The sequence below is a fragment of the Bufo gargarizans genome, chromosome 2, assembly GCF_014858855.1.
Source record: "Bufo gargarizans isolate SCDJY-AF-19 chromosome 2, ASM1485885v1, whole genome shotgun sequence".
Classification (NCBI taxonomy): domain Eukaryota; kingdom Metazoa; phylum Chordata; class Amphibia; order Anura; family Bufonidae; genus Bufo; species Bufo gargarizans.
In genome coordinates, this window is record NC_058081.1 from 581,661,433 (window position 1) to 581,682,179 (window position 20,747).

Genomic DNA, 20,747 nt, shown 5'->3' on the forward strand with positions numbered 1-20,747 from the left:
CCTACGGTTATTTATGGTGAACTCGGCCAAAGATAAAAAAGAAGACCACTCCTCCTGATTCCCTGAGACAAAACATCTCAGATAAGTCTCCAGATTCTGGTTAGTGCGCTCAGTCTGTTCGTTCGACTGAGGGTGAAAGGCCGAAGAGAAGGACAATTGTACCCCCAAGCGAGTGCAAAACGCCTTCCAGAATCTGGAAACAAACTGAGTCCCCCTATCAGACACCACATCAGAGGGAATACCATGTAACTTCACGATTTTTTTAGAATTAGGTAGCCCTGGTACTGCTAAAAAGTGTGACATCTTACTGAAGCGATCAACAACTACCAGAATCACATTTTTTTCCTGAGGAATTCGGCAAATCTGTGATAAAGTCCATGGACAAATGAGTCCAAGGTCTGGATGGGATGGACAACAGAAGTAGAGATTCTGAAGGCCGAGTATGTGTCACCTTAGCACGTGCACAAGTACTACAGGCTGACACATAGCCCTCCACACATTTGCGCAACCCCGGCCACCACAATCTGCAAGAGATGACATTGACCATGGATCTGCTACCAGGGTGTCCTGTAAGAACTGTACAGTGATGTTCCTTGAACACCTTGTGCCGTAATTCAGAAGGAACAAACAACTTTCACGGAGGACAAGAATCCGGTGCATCTCCCTGGGCCTCCAACACCTCTGCCTGGTTGGGATAAAGAGCAGATCCCCCCCCCCCCCCCAAGAAGGCATCTGCCTTGACTTTCTTAATCCCAGGGCAGTAGGTGACAATGAGATTAAATCTGGTAAAAAACAATGACCATCTGGCCTGCCTTGGGTTCAGGTGTTTAGCCGACCCCAGATAGGCCAGATTTTTGTGATCGGTTATTACCGTTATGGGAGGAACCGCTCCTTCTAACCAATGACGCCATTCCTCAAAAGCCAACTTAATGGCCAGCAATTCTCTATTGCCTACATCACAATTTCTTTCAGCAGCCGAGAGTATCTTAGAGAAGAAAGCACATGGGCACCATTTACTGGGTGAAGGACCCTGCGACAAGACTGCTCCGATGCATCAACCTCCACAATAAATGGCTGTGACACATCCGGCTGCACCAGTATAGTAGCAGAAGCAAAACATTCCTTTACCGCTGAAAAGGCATGTAATGCCTCATCAGACCAGACTGAGAAATACGCATCTTTCTTAGTCATATCTGTTAATGGTTTAACAACAGTCGAGTAATTCAAGATAAATTTACAGTTGTAGCTAGTGAACCCCAAAAATCGCATGAGCGCTTTCAGATTTTCGGTTCGATCCCAGTCCAACACAGCACAGACTTTTTCCGGATCCATACGAAAACCCGAAGATGAGAGTAGGTAACCCAGGAATTACACTTCCAGAACCGCAAATACACACTTCTCCATCTTAGCATACAATTTATTCTCCCTTAGGATCTGTAAGACCTGTCTCATCCTGTGATCCTGATGCTTCTCCATGTCGGGGGAATAAATTAAAATATCATCCAGACACACCACCACAAACCTGCCTACCAGATGATGAAAGATGTCATTGATGAAATGTTGAAAAACAGCAAGAGCATTGGTCAACCCAAAAAGCATGACCAAATTCTTAAAATGACTCAATTATTAGAGGTACAGATAGGGCAATCTGTCACAAAGACCGGAATCGTCGATCGGTGTGTTGTCTTCCTGGAGCTCGAGTTCGACACATCGTGGATCTGTTTGACAGATCACTGGGAGGGGCTGGAGAAGATCCAGCAGTCATGGTCCATATTGGAACCAATGACAAAGTTAAAGGTAGGTGGAGCGTCCTTAAAAATTATTTTAGGGATTTAGGTCAAAAGCTCAGGGCAAGGACCTCAAAAGGTAGTATTTTCCAAAATACTACCGGTACCACGAGCCACACAAGCAAGGCAGCGGGAGATTAGGGTGGTTAACAAGTGACTCAAGAACTGGTGTAGGAAGGAGGGGTTTGAGTTCCTGGAGAACTGGGCCGACTTCCCTGTTGGCTACAGGCTCTATCGTAGGGATGGGCTGCACCTCATTGGGGAAGGGGCAGCTGTGTTGGGGGAGAAGATGGCTAGAAGGTTGGAGGAGTGTTTAAACTGGGGGGGGGGGGGGGTAATTACATTATAGGTTGGGAAGATAGTGCAGATAGAGACCTGGGGCAAGGTAATGGGACTGGGGGAGAAATGGAAGAAGGGACTAATTTGTCAAACTAATTTAATCAGTTTCTATGAGGAGGTAAGTTCTAGACTTGACAGCGGCGAATCAATGGATGTCGTATATCTGCATTTGACACTGTACCGCATAAAAGGTTAGTATATAAAATGAGAATGCTTGGACTGGGAAAAAATGTCTGTATGTGGGTAAGTAACTGGCTCAGTGATAGAAAACACAGGGTGGTTATTAACGGTACACACTCAGATTAGGTCACTGTCACTAGTGGAGTATCTCAGGGGTCAGTATTGGGCTATATTCTCTTCAATATATTTATTAATGATCTTGTAAAAGGCTTGCACAGTAAAATATAAATTTTTGCAGATGACACTAAACTGTGTAAAGTAATTGACACGGAAGAGGACAATATACTGCTACAGAGGGATCTGGATAGATTAGAGGCTTGGGCAGATAAGTGGAAGATGAGGTTTAACACTGACAAATGTAAGTTTACGCACATGGGAAGGAATAATGCAAGTCATCCATACATACTAAATGGAAAAACACTGGGTAACACTGACATGGAAAAAAACTAGGAATTTTTGTGAACAGCAAACTCAGCTGTATAAACCAGTATCAGGCAGCTGCTGCCAAGGCCAATAGGATAATGGGTTGCATTAAAAGGGGCATAGATGCCCGTAATGAGAACATAGTCCTACCACTTTAGGAGTACTGTGTACAGTTCTGGGCTCCTGTGAACAAGGCAGACATAACAGAGCTGGAGAGGCTACAGGGGAGTGCAACTAAAGTAATAACTGGAATGGGGGGGCTACAGTACCCTGAAAGATTTTCAACATTAGGGTTATTCACTTTAGAAAAAAGACGACTGAGGGGAGATCTAATTACTATGTATGTCAATACAGAGATCTCTCCTATTATCTATTTATCCCCAGGCCTGTGATTGTGACAAGGGGACATCCTCTGCATCTGGAGGAAAGAAGGTTTGTACACAAACATAGAGGAGGATTCTTTACAGTAAGAGCGGTGAGACTATGGAACTCTCTGCCTGAGGAGGTGGTGATGGGGAGTTCACCAAAAGAGTTCAAGAAGGGCCTGGATGTATTTCTGGAGTGTAATAATATTACAGTCTATAGCTACTAGAGATGGGTCATTGATCCAGGGAGTTTTTCTGATTGTCTGATTGGAGGCGAGGAAGAAATTTTTTGTGGGGAAAATTGGCTTCTACCTCACAGTTTTTTTTTTTGCCTTTCTCTGGATCAACTTGCAGGATAACAGGCCGAACTGGATGGACAAATGTATTTTTTCGGCCTTATATACTATGTTACTATGTTACCTTCAGGGGTATTAAAGGCCGTCTTCCATTCGTACCCCTCCTTGACCCTGACAAGATTATATGCCCCCCTCAAATCCAACTTAGAGAACAACTTGGCACTGACAATCTGATTGAACAAATCTGGGATCAAAGGAAGGGGATAGGGATCACAGACAGTAATGCGATTAAAGAGGACCTTTCACCTGTAAAACCAATGTGAACTAAGTATGCAGACATGTAGAGCAGCGCCGGGGATCTCACTGCACTTACTATTATCCCCGGGCGCCGCTCCGTTCTCCCGTTATGCCCTCCGGTATCTTCCTTCTGTAAGTTATAGTAGGCGGTGTCTGCCCTTGTCCTGTGGGCGTCTCCTTCTCCTAGGCTGCAGCGCTGGCCAATCGCAGCGCACAGCCTGGGAGAAAAAAAACTCCCAGACTGTGAGCTGTGCGCTGCGATTGGCCAGCGCTGCAGCCTAGGAGAAGGAGACGCCCACAGGACAAGGGAAGACCCGCCTACTATAACTTACAGAAGGAAGATACCGGAGGGCATAACGGGAGAACGGAGCAGCGCCCGGGGATAATAGTAAGTGCAGTGAGATCCTCGGGCGCCGCTGTCCATCCCAGCATACTTGGTCCACATTGTTTTTACAGGTGAAAGGTCCTCTTTAAGCTCACAGAAATCCAGACATGGCCTAAGAGTTATGTCATTTTTCTTAAAGAAAAACCCTGCATCAACTGGGGATTTGGACGGTCTAATATGTCCCTTAGCCAAACTCTCGGTCATATACTCTGGCATGGCTGCTCTTGCGGGTTCAGAAAGATTATACAACCGAGATTTGAGCAATTTAGCTCCGGGAATAAGGTTGATAGAGCAATCATACTCTTGATGTGGGGGTAACTCCTGGTCTCCACTTTCAGAGAATACATCAGCAAAATCAGAAATAAATGAAGGTACAGCTTTAGTGGTTACAACAGAAAGCGATGTGCTAAGACAGTTGTCTATGCAATAATCACTCCAATCAAGAATCTGTCTCACTTGCCAATCGATGGTAGGATTATGTTTACTTAACCATGGTAAACCTAGCACCACCGGAGCAGGCAGATCCTCCAGCACAAAACACAAGATGGATTCTTGATGAAAATTACCCACCTTTGAACGGATGTCCTGCACAATTTGTGATAAACATTTTTGAGTGAGTGGAGCGGAATCAATTGCAAGCGCCGAAATATTTTTATCTAATGCATTTGTTGTCAAACCATGCATACGAACAAACTGACCATCAACTAGGTTAACCCCTGCCCCACTGTCAATAAATGCCTCAATTCCCACAGTTTTGCAGTCTAGCGCCACCTCGGCCGACAGGAGAAATCGGGTACTACCAGTAAATTAAAAAAGTAAGCTTTCTGGCTCCCCACCCACCCACACCACTAATAGTTAGTTGGGGATTAAACGTTTTTTTGCTTTCACCTTGATGCTCAACGTACCGACATATATATTCACAAAATGTCCCTTCTTTCCACAACAACAGCAGACTCCCTTCATATGACCAAAGCTCTTGCCAGCAGTTCCAGGAGTAGCTCCTCCTAACTGCATAGGCTCGTCACAAGGCATAACCACAGGTGTCTCTCCACCATAAGTGTCAAAGGGAGCCGCCACATTATTCGACAGTATGTCCTCAGGGTGAGAAACCTTAGATCTCTCTCTCAGGCGTCAATCAAGACGTACATCAAGGGACATAGCTGCTTTCAATGACTTATGATTTTCATGAAAGGCCAACGCGTCCTTCAGCCTCTCAGATAGCCCCTGACAGAATTGGCTACGGAGAGCAGGATCATTCCATTCCATATCCGTAGACCATCTCCTAAATTCAGAGCAATAGGTCTCCGCGTTCTCCCTCCCGTAAACCACGTAATTTGGTCTCGGCCTGAGAGGTCCGAACCGGGTCATAGTAAAAATTAATCTACCGACTGGAGGGACTGTGATCCGGTCGGCAGAGAAAAAGCCCAAGACCTACTGTCCTGATGAAGGGGGCAGTCCGCCCCTGAAACGCGTAGACGATAATTTAAATAAAGATCCTCTTTTATTTATCTACTGAGTCCTGACTTCTTCTGCAGCAGCGCCGCTTCCAAATAAGGTTCATTTCGTCAATCTATCTACTATCCTCCATATCCCTGAAACCGTATCCCACGGCAACGGGTAAGAACCTAGGCAGCAGCAGCAGACCCCCGCAAGCTGATCACAACCCAAAACAGTAAGCACAATCAGTGTACTGTTGTTTTTAAACTACCAAACGGTTCTACACACGAGGCGCTGCCTCCTGTCTCTTTCTTTTTTATCTATATCCTACATACTTAAGGATCTCTAAATGACCCATTGGGGCTTCGGATCCATTGGCAACAGCGCTGTCACCACTGGCGCACCTTTTAATCCTTCAGGGCCGCACCGCCGATCACCACAGGCGGCGCGGCCCTGGATGTAATTGTAGTGGCGGCGGGGGGCAGTAGGAGATGAGCGCTTCCATTGTGGAAGCGCTCATCTCCATATCTGTGCTGCGGCAGGGGAGGGAGAGGTGTGTCCCTCCCCTGTTCTTCTGATAGGCCGCAGGCACTAATGCCTGCAGCCTATCAGAGGCCGGCTCTGGCGGCGCGATGACGTCATCATCGCGCTGCCTGAGCCGGGAAGCACACAGCAGGGACACGGGCCGGAAGAGGCTGCATCGCATCGCTGCTGGTAAGTATCGGTGTATTTTTTTATTTTTTATTTTTTTTGAGGGGGGGGGGGGGAGCTGGCACTATGGGGGTCACTATAAAAGGGGAGAACTGCACTATGGGGGGGCACTATAAAAGGGGAGAACTGCACTATGGGGGGCACTATAAAAGGGGAGAACTGCACTATGGGGGGCACTATAAAAGGGGAGAACTGCACTATGGGGGCACTATAAAAGGGGAGAACTGCACTATGGGGGCACTAAAAAAGGGGAGAACTGCACTATGGGGGGCACTATAAAAGGGGAGAACTGCACTATGGGGGCACTATAAAAGGGGAGAACTGCACTATGGGGGGCACTATAAAAGGGGAGAACTGCACTATGGGGGGCACTAAAAAAGGGGAGAACTGCACTATAGGGGGCACTATAAAAGGGGAGAACTGCACTATGGGGGGCACAAAAAAAGGGGAGAACTGCACTATGTGGGCACTAAAGGGGAGAACTGCACTATGGGGCAATAAAGGGGAGAACTGCACTATGGGGCAATAAAGGGGAGAACTGCACTATGGGGGCACTAAAGGGGAGAACTGCACTATGGGGGCACTAAAGGGGAGAACTGCACTATGGGGGCACTAAAGGGGAGAACGGCACTATGGGGGCACTAAAGGGGAGAACGGCACTATGGGGGCAGTAAAGGGGAGAACGGCACTATGGGGGCAGTAAAGGGGAGAACGGCACTATGGGGGGCAGTAAAGGGGAGAACGGCACTATGGGGGGCAGTAAAGGGGAGAACGGTACTATGGGGGGCAGTAAAGGGGAGAACGGCACTATGGGGGGCAGTAAAGGGGAGAACGGCACTATAAGGGGCAGTAAAGGGGAGAACGGCACTATGGGGGGCAGTAAAGGGGAGAACGGCACTATGGGGGGCAGTAAAGGGGAGAACGGCACTATGGGGGGCAGTAAAGGGGAGAACGGCACTATAGGGGCATTATTTGGGGGGCACCATGGGGGAGAGGAGCACTATGGGGGCTCTAAAGGGGCTTTTTTTTTACACATTATGGGGGGCACTATAGGGGAGAATGGCACTATGGGGCATCTGGTGGCACTATAGGGGCATTATTTGGGGGCACTAAGGGGAAGTGGGGGCTCTAAAGGGTTCTTTATTCTTATTGGCACATTATGGGGGCATTATTGCATCTGGTGGCACTAAGGGGGCATTTTTTTTACTGGCACATTATGGTAGGTACTATGGGGGAAAGGAGCACTATTGGGGCATATGGTGGCACTTAGAAGGGGCATTTTTTACTGGCATATTATGGGCGACACTAGGAGGAGCTTCCTGGCTGCAGCCGGCTGTCTATTGTATGATGTGAAGCAGGCAGTGCAGCCAGGACAGACTCCCCCTCTCTCAGTATGATGTGTAGAGACAGGCCGCAACTATAGAATGTCAGCTGTACAGTGTTTGTTGGGAGTGGCCTATTATATGTAGGAGGGGCTTTTAATAATGGGCGGGGCCCAAAAAATTGTGGCGCGCTTCCTGCAAAGCTTTTAGAATCGCCAAGTAAAAGAATCAGCGCAACACACTACACCCCCGTCCCTGCAGTTTTAAATATAAAGGGGGCTTCGAAAAATTGAATTAGCACAGCACACTACACATGCCACATTTTTTTGCCTTTCGGACCCCCCCTAGACAAAATTCCTGGGTGCTCCCCTGGCTGTCACCCTGCATATTTGATGGCATATTAAGACAATGCCTCTTGTAATCCATGCATTACTCTGTAGTACTGAATAAAATGAAATATCATATTCTCAAAGGGCTATCATATGTTTTTTAATTATTGTTTTAACAGAGACTTTTTTTACAGTAGGTAAATGATTATTACCTATTTATAACAGTAAATCTACTGATTCTTTATCGTATTCATTTACAGGTGACCAACCACACCTTTTAGTTGGGAGGGTAATTGCTCATGACTATGTATTTTGCAAGCATTTTAAGATATGGACAAAATAAAATGAAACAGGACAGAGTAGTGTGAGGCCCTTATAGGCTCTAATTAGGTCTCACACTATAAAAATGGTTTATATGACAGATACTCATTTAGTCCATTTTGTGTTACTGATTTTAACCTAAATATCCATATAGTCTTTGCCCTCAAGATTCTATTGTCCCAATCTCCTCCCCTCCTTGGTTTTCAGATGTGTTGTATGCCTATGAATTTTAATCACGTAGCGGTAGCGTTTCCCCCATGTACCCGGGCTATATGTCTTGCCACTGACGTGTCTTTCTCATTAGAGATGTCATTAATGTGGCCCCTTATGCGCCGTCTGAACTCCCTTTTCGTTTTCCCTACATAGTCTAGGGGGCAGCTGCATTGGGCCAGGTACACTACTCCTGTTCCCGGATCTCATATTCCTTTCCTGTGTGGGAACTTTTAAATTTCTTTGTTTTGTTCACCTGGCCACATGCTACGCATCTGCCACATTTGAACATTCCCAGTGGTCTTCTTAACAGCCAGTTGTGAGACTTATCTGGGGGCTGGTAGTGACTGTTTACGAGTCTCTCAGATTCAGTCCCTTTTTGAAAGTTATCTACGGGTATGGTTCAAGTATTTCTTCAAGATCTGGGTCAGCCCGTAATATATCCCAGTATTTAGTTAGTGTTTGTTTAATTTTTACATGTGCGTTATCATACTTACCAATGACACAGATCTTTCTGGTGGATGATGTTGTCTCAGTTTTGTTATTTTTTGGAATGAGAAGAGAGTCCCTCTTTTCCATGCAGGCTGCTTCAAACGCAGATTTGAGGACTCCATCTGGATATCCTCTGTCCCTGAATCTGGTCCTTAAGTCAAAAGCCTGCACTTTAAACTTATTCATGTTCAAGCAATTACGGCGTAGCCTGAAATACTGGCCTTTAGGTATGCCTCTGCATAGAGAGTAAGGATGTGTACTCTCCCACCGAAGCAGGCTATTGGTCACACTAGTTTTGCAATACACTGATGTTATAATATTGTTATCCGGACCTCTCTCAATAAGTACATCCAAGAAGGGCAGTGACCTATAGTGATACACTGAGGTGAATTTCAGTCCTAGGTCATTGTAATTGATGATTTTCACAAATTCAGTGAAGGAGTGTTCTGTCCCCCTTCCATAACACAAACACATCATCTATAAAACTTAGCCAAAGAACAATTTTTTCGTGCCACTTATCTAATTGTTCAGACCAGATATAATTGGCCTCCCACCAGCCCAAGAGTAGATTTGCGTAAGATGGCACGCAAGAACTTACCATCGCAGTACTCCTGAGCTGGTGGCAAAAGTGGTCATCAAAAAGAAAATTGTTCCTGGTTAGATTAAGATTCAGAAGATCCAGTATGAATAAATTGTGTGACGTTAGTCTCTTATCCCTAGTAGATAGATAGCTCTCCACAGCCCTTAGGCCCAGATGATGTTGAATTGAGCTGTAAAGAGCTTCTACATCTAATATAGGAGGCAAACATAGTAGTCTCATCAATGCATATGCCACTAAGTCTCAAAAGTAGGTCAGATGTATTGCATATGTATGATGGGAGAGCCTCCACAAATGGTCGGATCAATTTGTCCACATATATACCCACATTTTGTCACAGACTCCCTAGCCCTGACACGATTCGGCGGCCCTTAAGTGGCATTGTGCCCTTGTGGATCTTGGGCAGGGAGTAAAAAGTAGCCATGACCGGATTTTGGGGCAGGAGAAAGTCATATTCTGTTTGATCTATTTGTTTTTGTTTTAGTCGACTACTCAAAATATTTTTTAATTCATTAAGAAAGGCTGGACCTGGATCATTTGTTTTTATGTTGATCTGTTCTAGATCTCTGGAGACCAATTTGTGGAAGATGGATATGTGGGAGTGTGGCGGGGGGGGGGGGCATTTGGGTACTTTTTAACTTCAATGTTGTGAATGGACCCTGTGCTCTATCCCTTTCCCCCTCCTCTATCAAATCTACTAGAGTCCTTGTTGCCACTAATTCTTGGGCATTGATATTTAATTCGTCACACTTCTTTTTATCTTGTAGACAAAAATGTTTATGCCATTGTCTTTTTTTTACTCCATTCAAAGTTGTCATACTAGTAATAATGTGTCATACACATAATATCATTTTTGGTCAGTTCATAGGAGGACAGATTAATAATTAGTAAATTATTATCTAAATTCCCTGCATTTCTGGTCCCCTTTGAGTTTTGTTTCTCAATTGGTAGGGTACCATTGTAGGGTCCTGGGCTAAAAAAAGAGGAGGTTGAGGATGAGGGTGTAGGTGTATGCCTATGTGACACATGTTTGATGGCCTATGGTGTTCTCGGCCCTTTTAGCACTAGTTTTGTTGTGATGGCCTCTTGCTACTCTTTCCCTCCTTCTTTGTCCTCTCCCTCTACCCTTTCCTCTTCCCTGGTCTACATCTGATCCCTCTGCTTCAGAAGAGGATAGTTTGTTCTGTATCTCTTTCTGTTGTATTTTATTTAGAAAGAGGTAGGCCCTATTCTCTTTAAACTTAGTAGAGTCCCTGACGTATTGCCGATGTTTACGTTCCCGGATGGTGTATTGAAACCTATCAATTGCGTTCTGTAGAAGCTGCTCTAAATTTAAGTGCCTGTTCCCTTAAACTGTTAACCTTTTTACATTTGGTATCAAGGGTCAGTTTCTCTTCTTCTAGAAGCAGGCACATAAATCTATGGGAGCTCACAGTCACCTCATCTTCCCACTTTTTGACTAGATTTATATTTATATATCTGCTGGAGTAAGATTGATCCTCAGACCTTTTGGTATGATGTTCTCTTTGAAATAATGTTCAAATGAATTTCCCACCATGAAATTATTACATCGTTACATGCTATTGTTAGATCTTTGAAGAACTTTTTTATACTGTTTAATGACGTAGTCTAAATATATTCACTTTCAGAAAACACATTTCTGGCCTCTGTGGCCCAGACTTCTAAAAACAGGGCTGAGGAGAGGAAACCTGCCATTTGCGTTCAAAAAATTGTAGAAAACCATATAAAGCACAGTGTGAGGTGGTAAATTTGGTGCAACCTCACTTTTCTATCCTCAGTGGTCTCAATGTTAAACTGTATTAAACTGAGTGTACCTTAGTTTTGAAAATAAAAAGTAACTTTTATTTTTCCTTTTATAATAAATGAGACAAACATTCTCTAAAAAGTTCTTTAGACACTTCCTTTGTGGGAAGGAGAGAGTATTATATACCGTAATTACAGTTGGCCCTAATGTCCATCCAGGATTTTCTATGCTCGAGTGCTCAATCTTACAGTCTGCTGACCCTAATCAACTTGTCTAGTCGGGGAAATTACTGACAGGCTGTAGTCGGAGCACTCTCCCTGAGAAGGACGACCCCCAGCCACTGGAACCTCGGGCCTGATCTAAAAATCCCTTATTCTCCTAAGGCCTCTTTCACACTTGCGTTGTCCGGATCCGGCGTGTACTCCACTTGCCGGAATTACACGCCGGATCCGGAAAAACGCAAGTGTACTGAAAGCATTTGAAGACGGATCCGTCTTCAAAATGCTTTCAGTGTTACTATGGCATCCAGGACGCTATTAAAGTCCTGGTTGCCATAGTAGGAGCGGGGAGCGGGGGAGCAGCATACTTACAGTCCGCGCGGCTCCCGGGGCGCTCCAGAATGACGTCAGAGCGCCCCATGCGCATGGATGACTTGCCATGCGATCACGTGATCAATGCGCTTGGGGCGCCCTGACGTCACTCTGGAGCGCCCTGGGAGCCGCACGGACGGTAAGTATGCTGCTCCCCCGCTCCCCACTACACTTTACCATGGCTGCCAGGACTTTAGAGTCCCGGCAGCCATGGTAACCATTGAGAAAAAGCTAAATGTCGGATCCGGCAATGCGCCGAAACGACGTTTAGCTTAAGGCCGGATCCGGATCAATGCCTTTCAATGGGCATTAATTCCGGATCCGGCCTTGCGGCAAGTCTTCAGGATTTTTGGCCGGAGCAAAAAGCGCAGCATGCTGCGGTATTTTCTCCGGCCAAAAAACGTTCCGTTCCGGAACTGAAGACATCCTGATGCATCCTGAACGGATTTCACTCCATTCAGAATGCATTAGGATAAAACTGATCAGGATTCTTCCGGCATAGAGCCCCGACGACGGAACTCTATGCCGGAAGACAATAACGCAGGTGTGAAAGAGCCCTAACCTATTACAAGCACCAAAAGTATCATCTGATGTGTTTTGCCAGAGTCAGTGGCTCATCAAGGAAAAAAGTGCTATGTAGCGCATTTGTACAGTGGCAACGCTACCTCATAATTAAGGCAGTGGCAGCGTGTGTTTGAAATTGCCTCCATTTTATTGCCCTAACCACACCTCCTCATTACCTCAGTCCCAATGAGCAAGGGGGGCACAGTTAAGCCCTCTATTCCTCCAGAGCTGCGTCATCCAACCTTAGGAGGCTGGGGGGGGGGGGGCGTGGTACAGCACACGGCTATCCCGGTCCACCTACCGATCCTCTTCGCAATTGCGGACAAGAATAAGACATGTTCTATTTTTTTGCGGAGCTGCGGCCCGGAAGTTCGGGGCCACGCTCTGGAAATGCGGATGCGGAGAGCACATAGTGTGCTCTCCACATCCCGTTCTGCCCCTGAGAATGAATGGGTCCGCAAGCCGTTCTCGATATTGCGGAACATATTCGGACCCATTTGCGGACGTCTAAATGGAACCTAAACATATGGTATCAGTCATGTGAGCTGTCATGTGACCCTCACAAGTATCATGTGACCTGGCTTTCAGTTAACTTCCTCGGTATCTAACAGGTCAATAGTAATGTATTGAGGAACAGAAAACAATTACTACCTGCAGCATCCCATGTCTGTCAGTGTCTGTGTAGAAACAGATCTGTGTGTGGTGTGTTTTTTAACACTAAACTTTATTAACCACATAACAACATCAAATAGAGACAGGCAGACATTTTTTTGCAACATCACCTAGAGACAGGCAGCCATGTAAATACACAATAATGTAGTTACTGTAATAACCACAACGAAATCATGATTCCACCACTAGTTCTATTTACTTATAACATGGATGTGTGCTGATCCAGCACGTTTGTCATGTTATACTGTTGCTTACTGAATGTCAGGGATTATATGATGTGAAGAGTGTTACATGACTTATGCCATGTTTCAGTTAGGCCATGGATATATTACACAGGACTAATACATGGGCTATACCATTCTACTGCATATAGGGGTCAACCGCCTAATATAAGAAAGGGATGTATGCAGAATTTTAAATACAGTGCTTCCTCAAGATACATTGGCCTCAGGAAACAATATTTTCAATATACAATGGTCTTTTCTTACATCGTAACTTGAAACGAGACTCAACATATAATGTTTCAGACTCAGATCCAACCAAGCAAGGCCACTTCTCTGGTGAAATATCGATATTAGTTGCTAGTTATCAGCTGTTCCTAACTGTTATATGTAAGGACTTGTCTTATCTGTCTTAGTTATCTGCTTATTTTTATTAAATCTTAATTTTCTATTATGTTAGATGACATTTTGGGGCTTTGGAACGATTACTCAAGTTACAATAGTTTCAATGGACATCCTGGAACCAATTAATATTGTAACTTGAGGGACGACTGTACATGCGTAATAGAAAATTATATGATTTCTGATTATATAAACATATAAATAAAAAATAAAAAACTGGAATACCCTTTTTAGATTCCCCAATTCAACAAACATTGCGCACAGTTTGATCAATATGGCACAATGTACGCCAATGCAGACTCAAGCAAAACTGACTCCAGATAAATGATCCATTCCCCTACTGAGTACCTGAAGAATGTACAGGCCCCCCCAGAGTGTATAGCTTGGGGGACGCATGGGGACACAGTCACTGGGGCTTGGTGTGGTTTTAATGTTGTGGCTGCTTGGTGGTTTGTATGTTCTCTCCCCCCCCCCCCCCCACATGTTTGTGTTTTGTGTTCACAGGTCTTACCTGAGGTGAATCCAGTTCCAGCCGGTCTCGGTTCTTCTTCCTAGCGACGGTTCCAGATGTTTTCAGCTGTTCATTGGTCCAGATGTTTTGAGGCGGGAGAATTCTCCTCAGCTGATTGGCTGGATCCTCTGGTGGCAGGAAATCTAGGGATTTAAAATAAGGGACATCATCACTAGTAACTGTCAGTTGAAGAAGATCAGGACCAGCGCCCCACCCTCCCTCCCTTGTTCAAGTCGTGTTGCCTTTATTTGGGGGGTTTAGTCCCCACGGCTAATGCTGGGTGGTCTTTTGGTCAAGATTTCTTGGTTGTTGATGAAATTAATATTATCTATTTATGGTTATTTATTCTTGATGGATTATTTAAAAAAGTATTTATTGGTGAAATTTTATTGGTAACCCCAAAATAAAGCAACACGGCCTTCATATTTATTTATTTAGAGTATTATGTGACTTGTGTCTCCATGGGTTCTAGCTGAATGAAGACTGCCCTGTTATGATGTGGGAGTTCCTATAAAACTGAACAGCGTGTAATTACATACATAGTTTTATGCAACTCAGAATTCCTAGGAAAACACGTATGTGGAAAGGTATGCATTGCCTGTGGCGTTTACTCCACATCACGCCCTCCATAATATATTCCTCGTAATAAATTATAAATGTGACACACAACATGACTCAAAAATAATCTACTGTATTAAATAATCCATTGTACGAGCCTGTTATTACAGGATGAGCAGTACCTCACAGTGTGTGTATCTCTCGGCAGCCGCCAACCCTGACCCGAATTCTCTTTTATCCTCCCCTTCATCCTACTGTACTTTTTTCATTCAAGGTCACTGCAGGTAAAGCTGCTGAGAAGATGTGAGTACTTTAGGAATGAAATCACATACAGATGCCATGCACTCGGATTCTCCCATGATGACGGCTCTTGGTCTGTTGCCCACAAACAAACTTTTCTAAGCTAAAAACACATTTTGTTGCCAGCAAGTTTATCTTTTCTGAAAGGGAGTCGAGCTTTGGTTCAGTAATTGGGTGAGGAAATTGTGGCTACATAAATTTGATTATACTTGTAAAATCAGCACATACTGTATTTACCCAGAAATGGCTGTTTACATCTTCAAGGTGGGCTGATTATCTCTCTCAGATGATTCATGAGCACCACATCTACGGCTGCCCTAAAAATTATGTTTGAGGGCTATACACAAACATTTATTGCAGTTATGCATTGAAGGTAGCTATAGGTGGTGAAAGGGCAGGAGTCACACTCGGCCTAGTTGCCTGAGGAGGGCCCAAAAGTCCTTTGACTCTGCAGAAGACAATATAAACTGTCGGGCCCCGTTACTGGCTTTGCACTGGGGCCCAGATGAATTTGTTTACGCCTCTCATTCAAGGGGCTATGAGACTAACGACAAAATAGCATGGTAAATAAATGTGTAACCGCATGATAACTCCATCATTGTTTTCCAGTGTGATTTTAAATGTACCCCAATCATAACCTACCTAGATATATCTGTAAATAAAAAAATAAAGGCAACTGGACTTACTGTAGATTTCTTGAAAACATTTCACTCGTTCTTCCAACAAGCTTTCTCAATTGTGAAAGCTCGTTGGAAGAATGAGTGAAACGTTTTCAAGAAATCTACAGTAAGTCCAGTTGCCTTGATTTATTCTTTACAGATCTACCATGACCTGGATAAATGAGAACCTTCACAGACATAACCTACCTAGTGTATGCCAGCCAGAAGTATGCCAAATAAAGCATTATTCCCATCTCAGCCTCTCATTGTCAAGATCGGAACAAACCTCCTAAGTGGCTTCCAGAGTGGGGAGAGTTCAGGAAACGCCTGAGTTGGCTTGGCTACGCTGTTTCAGTAACTCCCATCCCATAGCATTGAAACATGGGGGTAGGTATATGATAAATTGCGCTAAGAAGCAATATTAATTATGCTGAGAAGCAGTTATTAGATAAAAGCATAGTATTGAGGATGTGCGATCCAGTTTCTCTCTCACATTTTACATTTTAATATTTAATTGACACAATTTTATTGCCACCTTATAGTCTTTTTAGTTGAGTAAATTTCTGATGTTTTATTATTTTGTAAATGTCATTTTATTTGTATTAGAATGTTAGCGGGCTTCGAAGTTTTTAAGCAATTTTCAAAATATTCAAAAGAATTTCCTAAACTGACTTTTTTAAGAACCAATTCAATTCTGAAGTCATTTTTGTGGGGCTTACATAATAGCAACCACCCATAAATGAATACATTTTAGAAACTAACCCACTGTTAACCCAATCGGTGTAACACAGCAAGATCTAGCAGCAAAACAAACCACAATATTTATTACCTTGATTCTGTAGTTTGCAGAATCCCCCCATATGTGGTTGTAAATTGCTGTTTGGGCACATGGCAGAGCTCAGAACTGTAGGAGCATCATATGGTTTTTGGAGGGCAGATTTTGCTGGAATGGTTTTCAGGCACCAGGTCTTATCTGAAGAGACCCTGAGGTACACCTACAGTGGAAACCCCCTAAAAGTACCATTTTGGATACTATACCCTTACAGAATTTAACGAGGGGTATAGTGGGCACTTTAACCCAACAGGCATTTCATACAATTCAGAAACACTTAGCAGTGAAAATGAATTTCATTTATTCCTATAAATTGTTGCTTTAGCACCAAAGTTTACATTTTCACAAGAGGTAACAGGAGAAAAAGTACCCCACAAATTGTTTTCCTGAATATGGCAACACCTCATATGTGGTCGTAAACTGTAATATGGGCACACCTCAGCTCAGAAGGGAAGGACCGCCATATGGCTTTTGTAATGGTTTTCCAGCGACATCACATTCATCGGTCACATGGCCTAGTCCAGCTCAGTCCCATTGAGGTGAATGGGGCTGAGCACAATACCAAGTACAGCCACTATACAATGTACAATACTGTGCTTGGTGGGCTGAGACAGCCGAGGTGACACTACAAGAGCTGGTGCCCTCTTAACCAGCTGATCTGTGGGGGTCCCAGGTGTTGGACCTCCACCGATCAGATACTGATGTCCCATCCATTGTATATAATGTATGTGTGTATTATAATGATTCCTTATAAGGTTATAATAAAATTATTATGATGTCATATTGATGTATTATGATATCTTATGCTTTCATTTTTTTCTCCACTGGCATTTGATAGCTAAGGGGTGTTTGCATCTTTCCCTTACTATTCTGTGGTTTGATGATAAATTAGTGTCCTGGAACAACTCATTAAATGCATCAGCCACGGTCAGTCCCACTTAAGTTCCTGTGACACAGGTCCCTCTAAAGTGTCTCAACCACACATACCCCTTCTAAGTGCACTGGCAACAGATGTTCACCAATAAAGGTCTAAGGCTACATTCACACAACCATATCCGTTTTACGGTCCACAAATCGCAGATCCGCAAAATACAGATGTTTTCCATGTGTATCCCGTACTTTTCACTGACCCTATTGTAAAAATGCCTATTCTTGTCCTCAAAACGGACAAGAATAGGACATGTACTATAATTTGCGGCTCCACCATGTGTGGACAGCACATGGATGACATCTGGTGCTGTCCACATTTTTTGAGGCCCCAAAGAAATGATTGGGTCTGTGTGCAATACACAAAAAAAACGGATTGGACACAAACTGAAAATACTTTTGTGTGAATGCAGTCTTGGCCAGAGGTGTCCACCCATAACCTCAGATGTTCTACCTCAGATGTCCCTAAAGGCAGTTGCCTCAAATGCACCCATAGAAAACCCATCTGAGATCAGACCTATACACCTCCATCTGAGTCTTATGTGCATATGATTTGGAGTATTTTTGCATGTAGCAGAAAAAAGACAGTAACTTGAGGTACATCATAATGTTCTCTTAAATGGGTTTGTTCACCATAGGCAGCAATGGTGTATCAATTGCCCATGCCATTATTGTCTAATCAGTGATGGACCGATGTACAAATGCCCAGCAGCGGTCATCACCCTTCAGGAGAAGATTATTAAAAGATTTAGAATGTCAATGGAAGTGGATCATTGAGGTGAATAATTCTTTTTTGTCCCATTCTGTCCCTTATATATAAACTTGTAATCTACTGGACACCCCTCTTAGGAGCCCATGTTGGGCTTTCCTCTATCAGGGCCACAATGAAGCATTATTGTGAAACTGGTCTATTTCTGTTATGTCCTAATAGATGAAATAAAGGATTGCTTTTATGGATCAGTGAGTGCTGCAGTTTCTATATACTCATGTGCCAGAAATGGGCTCAACTTGTGGCAAAAAATGGTATACAGGCTTTATACCACATTTATTGTTTTAGACATTGCTAGACACTTTTTGAGTCTTGTCAAACAAATGGGCATGGCTTAGCAGGAAAGAGATATGGCTTAGAGGCAACATTGTGCTTCCAAAAATTTGTGCACCAAATATTTGGGGCACTTTTGTGTATAGACTACAAAGATGTAGCGTAAAGCTAGACTAACAGTTTAACAAAGCGCCAGATTTATCATCCGTCATCTACTACTGTGATAAATCTAGCAGTGTCAGACTGTCTCTCTAAATTTACATGGCAGAAAGGCAATTAAGACAAATTATTTTTCCTATTTTTACACCCCAAAAACAAAAAATATAACAATCACAATTCACAGCAGAACGGGTGATGGGACGTAAAGTACGTATATATTTTTTTCTACACCACGTAAATGGCTGTAGTACAATGTAACGTCACCATCGAACGGCACTTATGACATATATATGTGTATATATATATATATTTATAGTCCAAAAACTAGAGCAGAACTCCAGGATAATGTGGAAAATAGTGGTTTATTCACCCATTGGTGACGCAACGTTTCGTCTCCAACATGAAGCCTTTCTCAAGCCTTCATGTTGGAGCCGAAACGTTGCGTCACCAATGGGTGAATAAATCCATTATTTTCCACATTATCCTGGAGTTCTGCTCTAGTTTTTGGACTGGATTTTGGAGTAAGCTTGCCCTTTTGAGATTGCACCCGCAGTATTGTTTATAGGTTGGTGCTGCCTTACTTTTTCTATTGTGTGTGTGTGTATATATATATATTTATTTATTTTTTCCCCTATTTTTTCCCCTATTAACACCCCCACCCCAAAAAAAGTAAAACAATGTAAAATCAACGCAGGATGGCTAATAGGACGTATGTATCTTTCCTATTAATACACCCCGTAAATGGCTGTAGTACAATGTAAGTTCACCGCTGAACAGCAATTATGACATATATTTTTCCCTTTTTTTCCTAATAATAAACCCCCCCTAAAAAAAAAGTAAAACAATGTAAAATCAACACAGAACGGCTAATAGGACGTACGCATCTTTCCTATCTTTCCTATTAATACACCCCGTAAATGACTGTATCACAGAACCTGCACCCCAATCACAAGCAAGGTTTGCTGGAATTAGTGATGTATCATATAGTGCAAACAAGCTAAAAGCAATTTGGATCCCCAATAAGTGCAGCAAGGTGTAATAAAATCGCACCTATTGCACCCTGTTCTCCTTTTACAGCGTGGATGATGCTTCCCTATCCTTTACCTGAACTTGTAAATATTTTTTTCAGCGCAATTAAGTCTTTCCTAACACTGTCCCTAGTGCCTGCTCAGGTCTCTCCCTGCACTAACTACAGTGGAAAATGGCTGAATCCAAGATGTCTGAGGCTATATATAGGGCTGTGACATCACAGGGTTGGCTGGATGCTGATTGGCTGCATGCATGGCATTGTGGGTGACCCTCGTTCCCAGAGTTCTTTGCTCCATGTCCTAACATGTGCAGCAGCCATTTTAGGAAAAAATGTGATTCGTTACCACGAAGCGTGAGGAAACTCGGATACGATGCAAATCAAATGTTTCCTGAAATTCGGATCGAATTCCACTTTGTTCGCTCAGCTCTAATTATTTCATTTTACTTTTTTTTTAAAGATCTTTATTACAGTGGCAGGTAGTTAGTCGTCCATGTCACCAGCGTTCTTAGGAGACGTAGCCAGCTCATGTAAGTTTCCCACTCCAGCCATCAAATATTATCTAGGCCAGAGAAGTCACAGACTGGCAGTGCAAAGCTTGTCCAGTTAAAATGTAATCCTATTGATTTTCCCTGAATAAACATCACCATTTCCTTATTGCAGAGTCACCGTAGTCTCCCAGGTGTGTCTCACACTGATCAGCTATACGGATGTATGACATCAGCCCTTCTCCTCAGCACCTGATACTAGATGAGATCATTTTGTGCCAGAGCAGGGGATTTTCCCATCTGAAACAATGCATGGCTATATCATTTTGGGAAGTAAGGGTACTTTCACACTAGCGTTTTTGTTTTCCGGTATTGAGTTCCGTCACAGGAGCTCAATATCAGAAAAAACTGATCAGTTTTATCCTAATGCATTCTGAATGGTGAGCATTCCGTTCAGTATGCATCCGGCATTATTTTCCATTGAAAAGCATTAATGCCGGATCCGGCCCCAAGTTTTCTGGAAAAACTGATCTGGTTT

At 43.6% G+C, this 20,747-nt stretch overlaps 1 long non-coding RNA gene across 1 annotated transcript in view; it reads right to left on the reverse strand.

Annotated features, from left to right (window-relative positions):
- The window catches only part of LOC122926754, a 266,580-nt gene that overhangs the window by 237,039 nt on the left and 8,794 nt on the right, over positions 1 to 20,747 (reverse strand). Inside the window, exon 2 of the long non-coding RNA XR_006387711.1 lies at positions 14,218 to 14,360. This is a non-coding gene — a long non-coding RNA (uncharacterized LOC122926754). The remainder of the gene's footprint in view (positions 1 to 14,217; positions 14,361 to 20,747) is intronic.